Source organism: Mobula hypostoma, chromosome 11, assembly GCF_963921235.1.
Source record: "Mobula hypostoma chromosome 11, sMobHyp1.1, whole genome shotgun sequence".
NCBI lineage: Eukaryota > Metazoa > Chordata > Chondrichthyes > Myliobatiformes > Myliobatidae > Mobula > Mobula hypostoma.
The window spans coordinates 100,387,683-100,399,950 of NC_086107.1; positions in this window are offsets into that span (position 1 = coordinate 100,387,683).

The following is a 12,268-nucleotide window of genomic DNA, read 5'->3' on the forward strand; positions in this document are numbered from 1 at the left end:
AATAACAGATGGGGTACGAGGGGGAGGTAGGGCATTAGCAGAAGTTAGAGAAGTCGATGTTCATGCCATCAGGTTGGAGGCTACCCAGACGGAATATAAGGTGTTGATCCTCCAACCTGAGTGTGGCTTCACCTTTACAGTAGAGGAAGCCGTGGATAGACATATCAGAATGGGAATGGGATGTGGAATTAAAATGTGTGGCCACTGGGAGATCCTGCTTTCTCTGGCGGACAGAGCTCAATAGCCGCTTTACTAAGTACAGGAGGTACCTAATAAAATGGTCACTGAGTTTATGTAACATTACTTGTTTGCTAAAATGTAGTCGGTCACACTTTTCCATGCAGGATTATTTATCATTCAAGGCCTTGGTAAGACCACACCTGGAGTACTGTGTGCCATTTTGATCCCCTAATCTGAGGAAAGACATTCTTGCCATAGAGGGAGTACAAAGAAGGTTCACCAGATTGATTCCTGGGATGGCAGGACTTTCATATGAAGAAAGACTGGATTGACTAGGCTTATACTCGCTGGAATTTAGAAGACTGAGGGGGGATCTTATTGAAACGTATAAAATTCTAAAGGGATTGGACAGGCTAGATGCAGGAAGATTATTCCCAATGTTGGGGAAGTTCAGAATGAGCAGTCACAGTTTGAGGATAAAGGGGAAGCCTTTTAGGACCAAGATGAGGAAAAACTTCTTCACACAGAAAGTGGTGAATCTGTGGAATTCTCTGCCACAGGAAACAGTTGAGGCCAGTTCATTGGCTATATTTAAGAGGGAGTTAGATATGGCCCTCATGACTAAAGGGATCAGGGGGTATGGAGAGAAGGTAGGTACAGGGTTCTGAGTTGGATGATCAGCCATGATCATACTGAATGGCGGTGCAGGCTCGAAGGGCCGAATGGCCTACTCCTGCACCTATTTTCTATGTTTCTATGTTTCTATTAAGAGATTGTGGATGTCACTAATGAGCCACTATTGAGAATTAGAATTTATTTAAGTCTTACAATCATCCCACAATGTGAGGGAGTAAAAATCTTTGCGTTATGACTCCATTGCAACATAAGACATGTGAATTTAAATGTCTAACGGCTTGTAGAAAGAAGCTGTTGGTCCTGGCGTTAATGCTGCGGTACCATATGCCCGATGGGAGCAGCTGAACCAGTTTATGGTCGGGGTGACTGGTGATCCCGATGATCTTCCAGGCCTTCTTTATGCGCCTGCTGCTGTAAATCTCCTCAATGGAGGAGTTCATGTCCACAGATGCGCTGGGCTGTCCGTGCCACTCTCTGCAGTGCCCAGTGCGCAAGGTTGGCGCAGTTCCCATGCCAGGCGGTGATAATGCCAGTCAGGATGCTCTCAATTGTTGCCTGTCTCCAAAAAGCTACATACATGCAAGTAGGTTGATGTGATGGTGGGGGGCGGGGGTCACCTGAATATATTGCTACAATGAGGTGCTCTGCTATCCATTTTAGAGAGCAATTAAGAGCAGAGGGCCTTGGCTCCCTAGCATGCCAAACCAGGAAAGAGCAGCAGATTTCTTGCCCTAAAGGATGTAAGTGAACCAGACACACATCACCCAGTATTTCCATGGTCACCCTTAATTTCCACCCTTAATTAAAAACAAATGTTAATTCCCCAGTGGAATTCAAATTCGTGTCTCCAGATCATTTTCCCAGGCCTTTGAACTGTTGGTCCCGTAATTTAACCTGCTACGCCGCTGTTCTATTTGTTATGCTAATTACATGCTTATTTTGCAAGTTTATTAATACCCTTTTGTTGTCGCCTTCATTTTTGAATATTCCCCAATTTTGTGTTACTTGCAAATTTAGCAGATGAATTCTGATTACAAAGACTGAAACATTAGCATAAATTATGAACGGCAGTGGCTCGCATGCTGATCACACGTGACCCCACCTCCAACCTGACCACACATTCCGCCTCTATACACCCAGTCCAGTTGACTCTGCATTCTTTCAAACATCAAACTGTTAAGTGGCATCTCTGTGGAATTCTGTTGTAACTGCTACCTGACACACTTTACTAACTTTTCCTTCAGTTAGTCCTGACGAAGGGTCTTGGCCTGAAACGTCGACTGTACCTCTTCCTAGAGATGCTGCCTGGCCTGCTGCGTTCACCAGCAACTTTGATGTGTGTTGCTTGAATTTCCAGCATCTGCAGAATTCCTGTTGTTACACTTTACATTTGCTGATTCTCCCCCTGACCATTGTGGGTTGGTAGGTTAGTTGCCCACAGCACATTTCCAAAGTGTAAAGGTGAGTGGTAGAATCTGGAAGGAGATAATGGGAATCTGGAATAAAATGGGATTTGTGTAAGGTTCTTGCACGGTCGATATTGTCCAGTGGGCCAAAGGGCTTGATTCTCTGTTCTATATCTTGATACCATTCATTCATTCATTATGAGCCGTGGGCGATCAGGGTCTTGCCATTATCATGGTCGTTCTTGGCAATTTTTCCCTACAGAAGTAGTTTGCCATTGCCTTCTTCTGGGCAGTGCCTTTACAAGACGGGTGAGCCCCCCATTACCAACACTCTTCAGAGATTGCCAGTGGTCGTGTAACCAGGACTTGCGATAGGCACCGGCTGCTCATACGACCACCCACCACCCACTTCTCGTTGCTACCATGGGGAGGAGGTGCAGGAGCCTGAAGATACGGAAGGAACAACTTCTTCCCCTCTGTTGTCAGATTTCTCAACCCTTGAACTCCACTTTGTAACTCCCTTCTTTTTGTGCTACATATTTATTTAGTAACCTGTAGTTACTTTATGTCTTTGCGCCGTGCTACTGCCACAAAACATGAGATTTCACGTCGTTTAAGACACTAATAATAAGCCTAACTCCGATTCTTTATCGGTTGTGCTTCATTCACCGCTGCGACCAAGTGATGAATTGATTCTGGCATCTTCGCCCTTCCTTTCCATTCCCGAGGAAGGGTTCGAGCCGAGTGTTTATTCACTTCCTTGCTTTCGCAGTAGCTTTTCACTCCCCAGTCCTGCCGGACGGTATGAACTTCCCCTTGCTGAAAATCTTTACATAGAAAGGAGTCTTGTACATACCGTTGAAGCTATATTTCTGAATTCCCCTTGCACATCTCAATGGCTTAATTGATTTCAGCGTGATTAAAATCTCCCTTGATTATTATTTCATGCTAGTTTTTACAATTTCCCCGATTCCTTCACATATTTCTTAATTTCTCTCTCAATTTTAGGTGCCCCATAGTCTAATGTGATCGATTCCTTTATTACCTTTTATTTTCCACTTGGATTCTATTCGTGTGCTACACATGACTACATCACTTCTCTCCTGTCAGAGTGTATTTTCTAATAACCACAGCTGTTTTAACTCTCCTTTTATCCACTCAATCTTTGCAGAGTGTTGTTCAGTATGTCTGGCAGTGGTTAATTTACAGCCTGACATTTTGATGCTCCTGCCTCAATTATTCCTGTTATAGTTCTACCTTCCAGTTTTATTATAGACTTTGCACATTAGTGTATAGAATAAAAACCGCAATAAAATGAAGAAAGATTCGGTTCTTTACGACGCCTTTCGTGACCTCAGGTCAGCTCAGCGTATTTTACAGCCAATTAAACACTTTTTGAAGTGTTGACTCTGTGGTACTGAAAGTCACACACCCTGACACACAGTCTCACAAAAAGTAGTGTCAGAACAAGCACATTATTTACTAAAGTATTGACAGCATAAAACTTGACTAGGACACTTCCATATGTTTCTTAATAATAGTGTAAAATGCTCTTTTCCGTCTGGCTGAGAGATGTAAACCCTGGATTAAAGTCTGACGTTATGAATAATCGAACATCTACAGGGGCAGCCCAGGTCACTTGTTCGAGTCTCTGGAAGGGGACTTAGAGACATGAGTTCTCCCACTTAACCGCAGTTTGTGGTGATGGAACCACTTTCATGATATTAAATGATTAACGAAATAATGGAACCAGGGCAGAAAGGGCCAGGTGTGTGCTATCAGGATGGCTTCACACTCAGCCACGTTGGCAATAAATATTCTGTTTGCCTTTTTAATTGCCTGCTGCGCCTGCATGCTAACTCTTTTCTGTTTTAAGTCCAACAGTAGCCACATCCTTGAATCGTTTGTCGTTAATGTACTGTGTCATGTAACATGGCTGATCATGATCTTTCCATGACCACGGCTGTTCTTGACAATTTTTTTCCACAGAAGTGGTTTGCCATTGACCTCTTCTATGCAGTGTCTTCACAAGACCGGTGGTAGTTACTGTCTGTTACGCCACTGGATTTAGGGCAGCAACGAATGTCCTCATCTCTGTCTGTCCTTGGCTAACACATAGACGTAGGATTCTTCATTGCCGTTTCCGTAACGATTTTTTTTTGACCAATCAGGGTTGTTAGCCCTGAGTTGAACTCTCAAAACCTGAAAGGACAGGTTGACCACTCTTAGTATGGCCTCTACCCTTTGACCTGTTTGGCATGGGTGACCTTACCGAGAGTCGAAGCACAATTCCAGCCAACACAGCTCTCTGGATCACGGAGAGACCTGTTTTGTAAAGGCATTGCCCAGAAGAAGGCTGGGGTCACACTCAAGCCTCCAAACCCTACGACAAGGTTGTGGTCCTCCTGGAGGTTACAAGGTGGGTGACCCCAGCCATTACCAATACTCTTCAGAGATTGTCTGCCTGGTGTGAGTGGTCGCATAATCAGGACTTGTGATATGCACTGGCTGCTCGTACAACCGTCCACCACCTGTTCCCATGGCTTCACGTGACCCCAATCAGGGGGGTTAAGCAGGTGTTACACCTTGCCCAAGGGTGACCTGCAGGCTAGTGGAGGGAATGAGCACCTTGTACCTCTTTTGGGAGAGACATATCTCCATCCTGCCACCCAACATCTTTGAACATCTGCTTTTATAGAATATCCGCTGTATTATTCTTCCTGTGAAAGAATAACCTCACATTTTAGAGTCCTTGGCTCATCCTACACAAAATGGCGGTCATGGTGTTCGTCATGTTCATACCGACTTCTTGGCCCACCAACACTAATCCCATCCGCCCATGTTAGGATCGTATTCTTCAATGCCTTGTCTATTTAACAACCTCCCTAAAACGATCCTTAAATGTAGCAATTGCAATGGGTTCCCCTACGTTCTCTGGCAGCACCTTCCAGATATCAAATATTCTCTGTGAGGAAAAGCTTACCCCTCCAATCCCCCTTTCAGACTCCTTCCTCCCACCAGAAATCTGTGCCCCTTACACTGGGAAATATAGCAACACACACACACACATAAAATGCTAGAGCATCTCTGCAGGGCCGGCAGCATTGACGGAGAAAAAAACACAATCGACGTTTCGGGCTGAAACCCTTCGGCAGGACTGGTGAAAAAAAAGATGAAGAGTAGATTTTTCACTGGAGATAAAAAGCTGAGGAGTAGCTTTTTCTCTCCAGTCCTGCCAAAGGGTTTTGGCCCGAAATGTCAACTGTATTTTTTTCCACAGATACTGCCTGGCCTGCTGAGTTCCTCCAGCATTTTGTGTGTGCTGCTCGGATTTCCAGCATCTGCAGATTTTCTCTTGTTTGTGACTGGGGAATATCTCTTGGCCATCTATACCTCTGATAAACTTATAAACTACAATCAGTTCACTGCTCCAGGAAAAACAAGCCCAGAGTATCCAATCTCACCCCACAGCTAAAGTCCTTCAATCCAGCAACATAGAACATAAGATCATAAGACATAGGAGCAGAATTAGGTCACCTGGCCCATTGGGTCGGCTCCTTCCATTATGGCTGATTTATTATCCCTCTCAACCCCTTACTGCTGCCTTCTCCCCATAACCTTTGACACCCTTTCTAATCAAGAACTTATCAATCTCTGATTTTAATATACCCAATGGCTTGGCCTCCACAGCCCTCTGTGGCAATGAATTCCACAGATTCACACCCTCTGGCTAAAGAAATTCCTTCTCAACTCTGTTCCGAGGCTGAGCCCTCTTTTGTCCTACACTCCCCTATTATAGGAAACATCCTCTCCACGTCCACTCTGTTGAGGTCTTTCAATATTTAATAGGTTTTAATGAAATCTACAGGGTGAATTCTATCATATTATGATCACTGCCTCCGAAGGCCTCCTTTACCTTAAGCTTCCTAACAACACCCAGTCCAGAACTACCTTTGCCCTGTGGCTCGACCACAAGCTGCTCTAAAACGCCATCTTGCAGGCAGCCTACAAGAATGCAGCATCAATATCATTTTCCCAATCTACCTACATACTGAAAACCCCCACAACTAAAATAACATTTCTCTCTTTCACCACTGTTCCCTCTAAGCCGTGCAGGTGCATGACCATGCAGTAACTCAAATGCTCCCGTGCACATACCCTTTGTAGCTGCCCAGCTGGAACTGGACGCAGCTAGAAAAGGTTTACGAAACGCGAAAGATTTTCTTTGCCGTCCTATATTTTGTAATACCCTTCAATTAATAAGTAAAATTAAAAGAATGTTATTTTTCAGTTTTCATTCTAAATATTCACAGTATGTGGTTTTCATGCCATGTAAAAATTTTCTGCTCACAGCAATGGTTGGTCTGCGCAGCTGTAAAAGAAAATTAGAGGGAACTTTGCTTTTCACTTGCCTTTTCTATCTCTTGTTACAATTTGTACCCCATATCCTGGCTACTGTTTGGAAACCTGTACTGTATATAACTCCCATCAGGGTCTTTTTACCCTTGCAGTTTCTTAACTCTACCCACAAAGATTCTGCATCTTCTGATCCTACGTCACCTCAATCTAAAGATTTGATTTCCATAAGACATAGGAGTAGAATTAGGCCATTTGGCCCATCGAGTCTGCTCTACCATTCCATCATGGCTGATTTATTGACAACCACTATGATCTTTGATGCCCTTACTAACCCAGAATTTATCAACCTTCACTTTAAATATACCCAATCGCTTGGACTTCACGGATGATAATGGTAATGAATTCCACAGATTCACCATCCTCTGGCTCAAGAAATTCCTCTTCCTCTCTGTTCTAAAGAGATATCCTTGCTTTCAGAAGCTGTGCCCTCTGGTCTGAGTTTCCCACGATAGGAAACATCGTTTCCATGTCCACTCTATCTAGGCCTTTCAATATTCGACAGGTTTCAATGAGATCCCCCCACTCCCCATTCTTCTAAACTCGAATACAGGCCCAAAGGCATCAAAAGCTCCTTATATATTAATCCTTTCATTCCTGGAATCATTTTCATGAACCTCCTCTGGACTCTCTCCAATGCCAGCACATCTTTTCTTAGACATCACTCCAAGTGCAGTCTGAGCAATGCCTTATAAAGCCTTATTAAAATGCCTTGTAAGTCCTGAGGAAGGGTCTTGGCCCAAAACGTTGACAACTTACTCTTTCCCATAGATGCTGCCTGATCTGCTGAGATCCTCCAGCATTTTCTGTGTGTTGCTTTGGATTTCCAGCATCTGCAGATTTTTCCATCCTTATGAAACCTTACATCCTTGCTTTTATGTTCTAGTCCTCTCAAAATGAATGCCAACGTTGCATTTTCCTTCCCTACCACCAGCTCAACCTGCAAGTCAACCTTTAGGGAATCCTGCACAAGGACTCCCAAATCTCTTTGCACCTCTGATTTCTGAATTTGCTCTCTGTTTAGAAAATTATCTACGCCTTTATTTCTTCTACAAAAGTGCATGACCACGTGTATTGGAGGGGTCGTGACTGTCACGTGACAGCACTGCCCACTAAGCCACGCCACCTGCTAATCAAGGTTTGACCCCCTCTTCGCCCATCAATGCACACCTAACCACTGGCCCCTTTAATTAGCCTTGTACTTGGCCTCGGGCAATTGGCCTTAGTAATCAGCTTAACTCTGCTGGCCCCCTTGTGAATTACCTGGACTGGACAATTCAGCTCTCCTCCACTAAAAGGGGGCCATGTGTGCTGGACTCTCTCTCTTTGCCATCTCTGAGGGACCACCTTGCTTCACTCCAGGCCGAGACCTGTGGAACAGCACTGGAGAAACTGTTGGTGGGCTGTGCATTGATTAGGGTTGGGAGCATTGATTATTGTCCCTAATAGCATAGAGCCATGTCTGCACAGAGTCAAGGGGTGGTGGGTATCATATTGACTTTTCCCTTGGTTGTGTGTGTGTGTGTGTGTATGTACTTTGTTCCCATGTGATTTTCTCACGTTCGTTATTAATTGTCCGCGTGTTTTATTGCTGATCCGACTTTTCCCACGACTGCTGTAAATTGTGCGTGTGTGCATGTTGCTTCTGTTGCCATTTTCCAACGTTTGCCTTCTGTAAGTAAAATCCTTTACTATCAAGACTGTGTGTCCAGGGTCCTTGCCTTTGAGACCTACCAAATCTGTTTCCTCACTTACAACACCACACACTTCCCTATATCGTATTCCATGTGCCACTTCTTTTCCCGTTCTCCCAATCCGACCAAGTCCCTCTTCAGTCAAAGCCCGAAGGTTGAGGTCCAAAATTGGCGAGTCTGGAGGTCAAGCTCCAAAGATTGAAGCTCCTGGGTTGGGGTGTCTGGAAATTGGAGGCCTGATGTCTGCAAGTCCAGGTCAGAGATTGGAGAGCGGAGCCCCTTTGTCGGAGAGTCTGGGGCCTACTCTGGGCTTGGGGGCCTCTCTGTGTGGGTGGGAGGGTGGCAAAGGAGGCTTGTTTTGCTGTTGTTGATTGGTTTTATTGTTGCTGTTGCTTATGTTGCTCTGTAAATATTGTGGGCATGCTACATTGGTGCCTGAATGCGTGGCCATACTTGTGGGTTGCCCCCAGCACATCCTTAGTGGTTAAAGCAAATGATGCATTTCACTATGTTTTGATGTATATGTGATAAATAAGCAAACATGAGGGGAAACCAGACCAAGTCGCTTAAAATGTTAGATGGATTCAGTAAGGTAAATTCAAATTATTTCCCTGGGTGGACGAGCCCAGAATAAGGAGATCCAGTCTAAATATTTGAGCTTCACCATTTCTGAGGGAAATCAGGAAGCTTTTTTCCACACGTTGGTGGTCGATATCTGGGATGAGTATCCCACATGAGATGAATTGGAGGTAGGTAGATTGAGTTGGATATGGTACCCATGGATGTGGTGGGTAAGTGGATGAATTGGAGACGAGTAGATTGTGTTGGATATGGTACCCATGGATGTGGTGGGCAGATGGATCTGAGGTGCTGAGTAGCAGCAGCTCAGAGCTCTGAATGTCTGATCCCTGTTCCTAGGGTTGAGATGATGGGTAAGGTTCAGTGAAATATAAAACATAGTAACCTTTTTTGTTGTTTATTTGATCATAAACACAGTACAATGAAAAGATTGAAATGGTTTCCCTGTCACTTTAGAAATTATGATTCAGAAACTTGTATTTACCTTTGCTGATAAATTCCAGATCAGCTCAAGAGCTAACTCTAGATGCTTTATCTGGGAGGTATTTTGTTTTTTTTAAATTTTAACTTTTCAATACTTAATTATAATTTATTCCTCTTTTTAAAATTTTTAATTGCAAGACCGTTTATTTACCTCTTATGGCAACTTATTGTGTCCTGGCCCATGAGGCCCTGGCTATCAATCGTACTGCACATCGACTCTGAACTGAAGAAATCTGTAATTCTGACAATCCCACTAGCTCCAGAACAGCCTCTGAAGATGAACTGTCGCAGTGTCAACCTCATCATAGACAGATAGATAGATATAGATATTTTGTTGATCTAAAGGAAGTTACAGTGTCACAGTAGCATTACAAGTGCACCGATATAAAAATATTTGAAGAGAAGTAAGAAGCAATAAAAATAAGTTACCTCAAACAGCCTAACAGGAGGGGGAGGAGTCATCACCTCCCCGGCTATAGGTTGACTCATTATAGAACCTAATGGCCGAGGGTAAGAATGACCTCACATCGCGCTCTTTGGAGCAGCGCAGTTGTCTTAGTCCATTACTAAAAGTGCTCCTCTGTTCCACCAAGGGGGCATGCAGAGGGTGGGAAACATTATCCAGAATTGCCAGGATTTTTCATAGGGCCCTTTGTTCTACCACAGCCTCCAGTGTGTCCAGTTTGACTCCTATAACAGAGCCAGCCTTTCTAATCAGTTTATTGAGCTTGTTAGCATCACCCGTATTGATGCCATTGCCCCAGCACACCACCACATTGAAGATTGTACTGGCGACAACATGTTTTCAGGAGTGGGATTGGAAGTTACTGAGAGAAGGTGCCCCATATTGAGGCAAGGTGTAAGGCCTCATCGAAGTGTGATTAATATTTTGCCGTGAATGAGCAAAACTGAGTGAACCATCTGTGGGATAAATGTTCTGTGTGGAATCCAAAATCTAACAGTTCACTTGTAGACTGTGTTGACAGAGAGCCTGGGACCATGACACAATCTGTAAAAGGGTCACAATCTTAAGCAACCATTACAGTTCATGGGCAGTATTACTGAATGTATAACTTCTGTCAAGCATGTCCGGAGTGAATCTGTTGGGAAGGATTAATTTGGCGGTGGAATAGGACACACAGATGTATAATTGGGGAGTGGGACAGACAGAGGAAAACTACGTTGTTCCGGTGAGCAGAACAGATAGTGACATGATGGGAGGGATTAAAAGGCTAAATTGCACCTGCTTTAATGCAACAAGTGTAAGTCGAAAGGCAGGTGAACTTAAAATGTTGATCAGCGCCTGGAAACACACAATTGTTGCCATCACAGGAACATGGTTGGAAGAAAGGCAGGGATGGCAACTCAGCACTCCCAAGGTCTTGAAGCTCCAGGTGTGACATTGCCTATAAGTTGTACAGTACAGAAGCAGGACCTTGGGCCCATCATATTCATGCTGCCCACTGTACCTACCTACAGCAAACCCATTACCCATGTTAAGCCCAAAGGCTCTTTTTGTCTTAATGATTCAAATACTTGTCTGATGCTTCTTAAATATTGAGAGAGTATCTGGCTTTTCAGGCAGTGTATTCTACACTCCAATCTTCTTGTGTGAAAGAAAAACCCATCAGCTGCCCTCTAAATCTCTTACCTCATGATATCCCCCCAGCTTTTTATTCGGCCATCATCCCCCTCCCTTTTCAATCCTAATAAAGGGTCTCAGCCCAAGATACCAACTGTCTTTTCCATAGGTGCTGCCTGACCTGCTGAGGTCCTCCAACATTTTGTGTGTGTTGTCTCGTGACTACGTCCTCTTCTCTTTGACAGTGGTTGGGGAATGGTGAAGGGAGGAATATAAAAGAAGAAATGTCATTACAATATTGATTAAGGACAATATGGAGTCCACTGCTATCGTAAAGGAGGTGAGTATCTTAGGTTTTGCAAATCAGGTTATATTGGTTGAGTTGAGAAGCGAAACAAAATGGGGCAAGTATTTTTCTTGATTTATACTGCAGGCTTCTTAACAGTACTGTTTGAGTTGGTAGTGGAGGCAGGCACTCTTGCCTCAGTTTCTAATGGTTAACATGGTCTGAACAGCCTGTTTTTTTTTGCTGTGTGACTAATGGTTCAAAGAAATAACAAAGCATTTCCAAGCTTTGTTGGACTCTTTACATTCAGAACACAGAGTAATTCTGTTTGCTTAGGAGTGAGGAAAACAGATGAATGAATTTTGTTTAAACACAAGAGTCATATAAAAGTACAGCACAGAAACAGCCCTTTGGCCCATCTAATCCGTGTCAAACCATTTAAACTGCCTACTCCCATCGACCTGCTCGGGACCGCAGCCCTCCCTACCCCACAGTACCTATCCTAGCTTCTCTTCGAGCTCACACTTGTGCTTGTTCCACACTCTCATGACCCTCTGAGTGAAAGATTCAGCAGAGGCTGGAAATCCAGCGTAACACATACAAAATGCTGGAGGAACTCAGCAGGTCAGGCAGCATCAATGGGAATGAATAAACTGTCGATGTTCTGGGCGGAGACTCTTCACCAGAACTGGAAAGGAAGGGAGCAGATGCCAGAATAAGGCAAGGGGAGGGGAAGAAGTACAAAGTAGAAGGTGATAGGTGAAGCCAGGTGAGTGGGGGAGGGAAATGAAGTAAGAAACTGGGAAGAGAGCTGGCCTTTTCCACCTATCACCTCCAGCATGAATTTTGTAGATCTTCTTGCTTTTCACCTGTTTTTCCCTAAGCATGTAATTTATTCAGCAAATGAGAGTAATCATTAAGACCTTTCGGTCCAAGCAACTTGTACAATTCAGAATACAATGTCCACAGTTCCCCACCCCCACCTTCAGTGCAAAAGTAAATAATT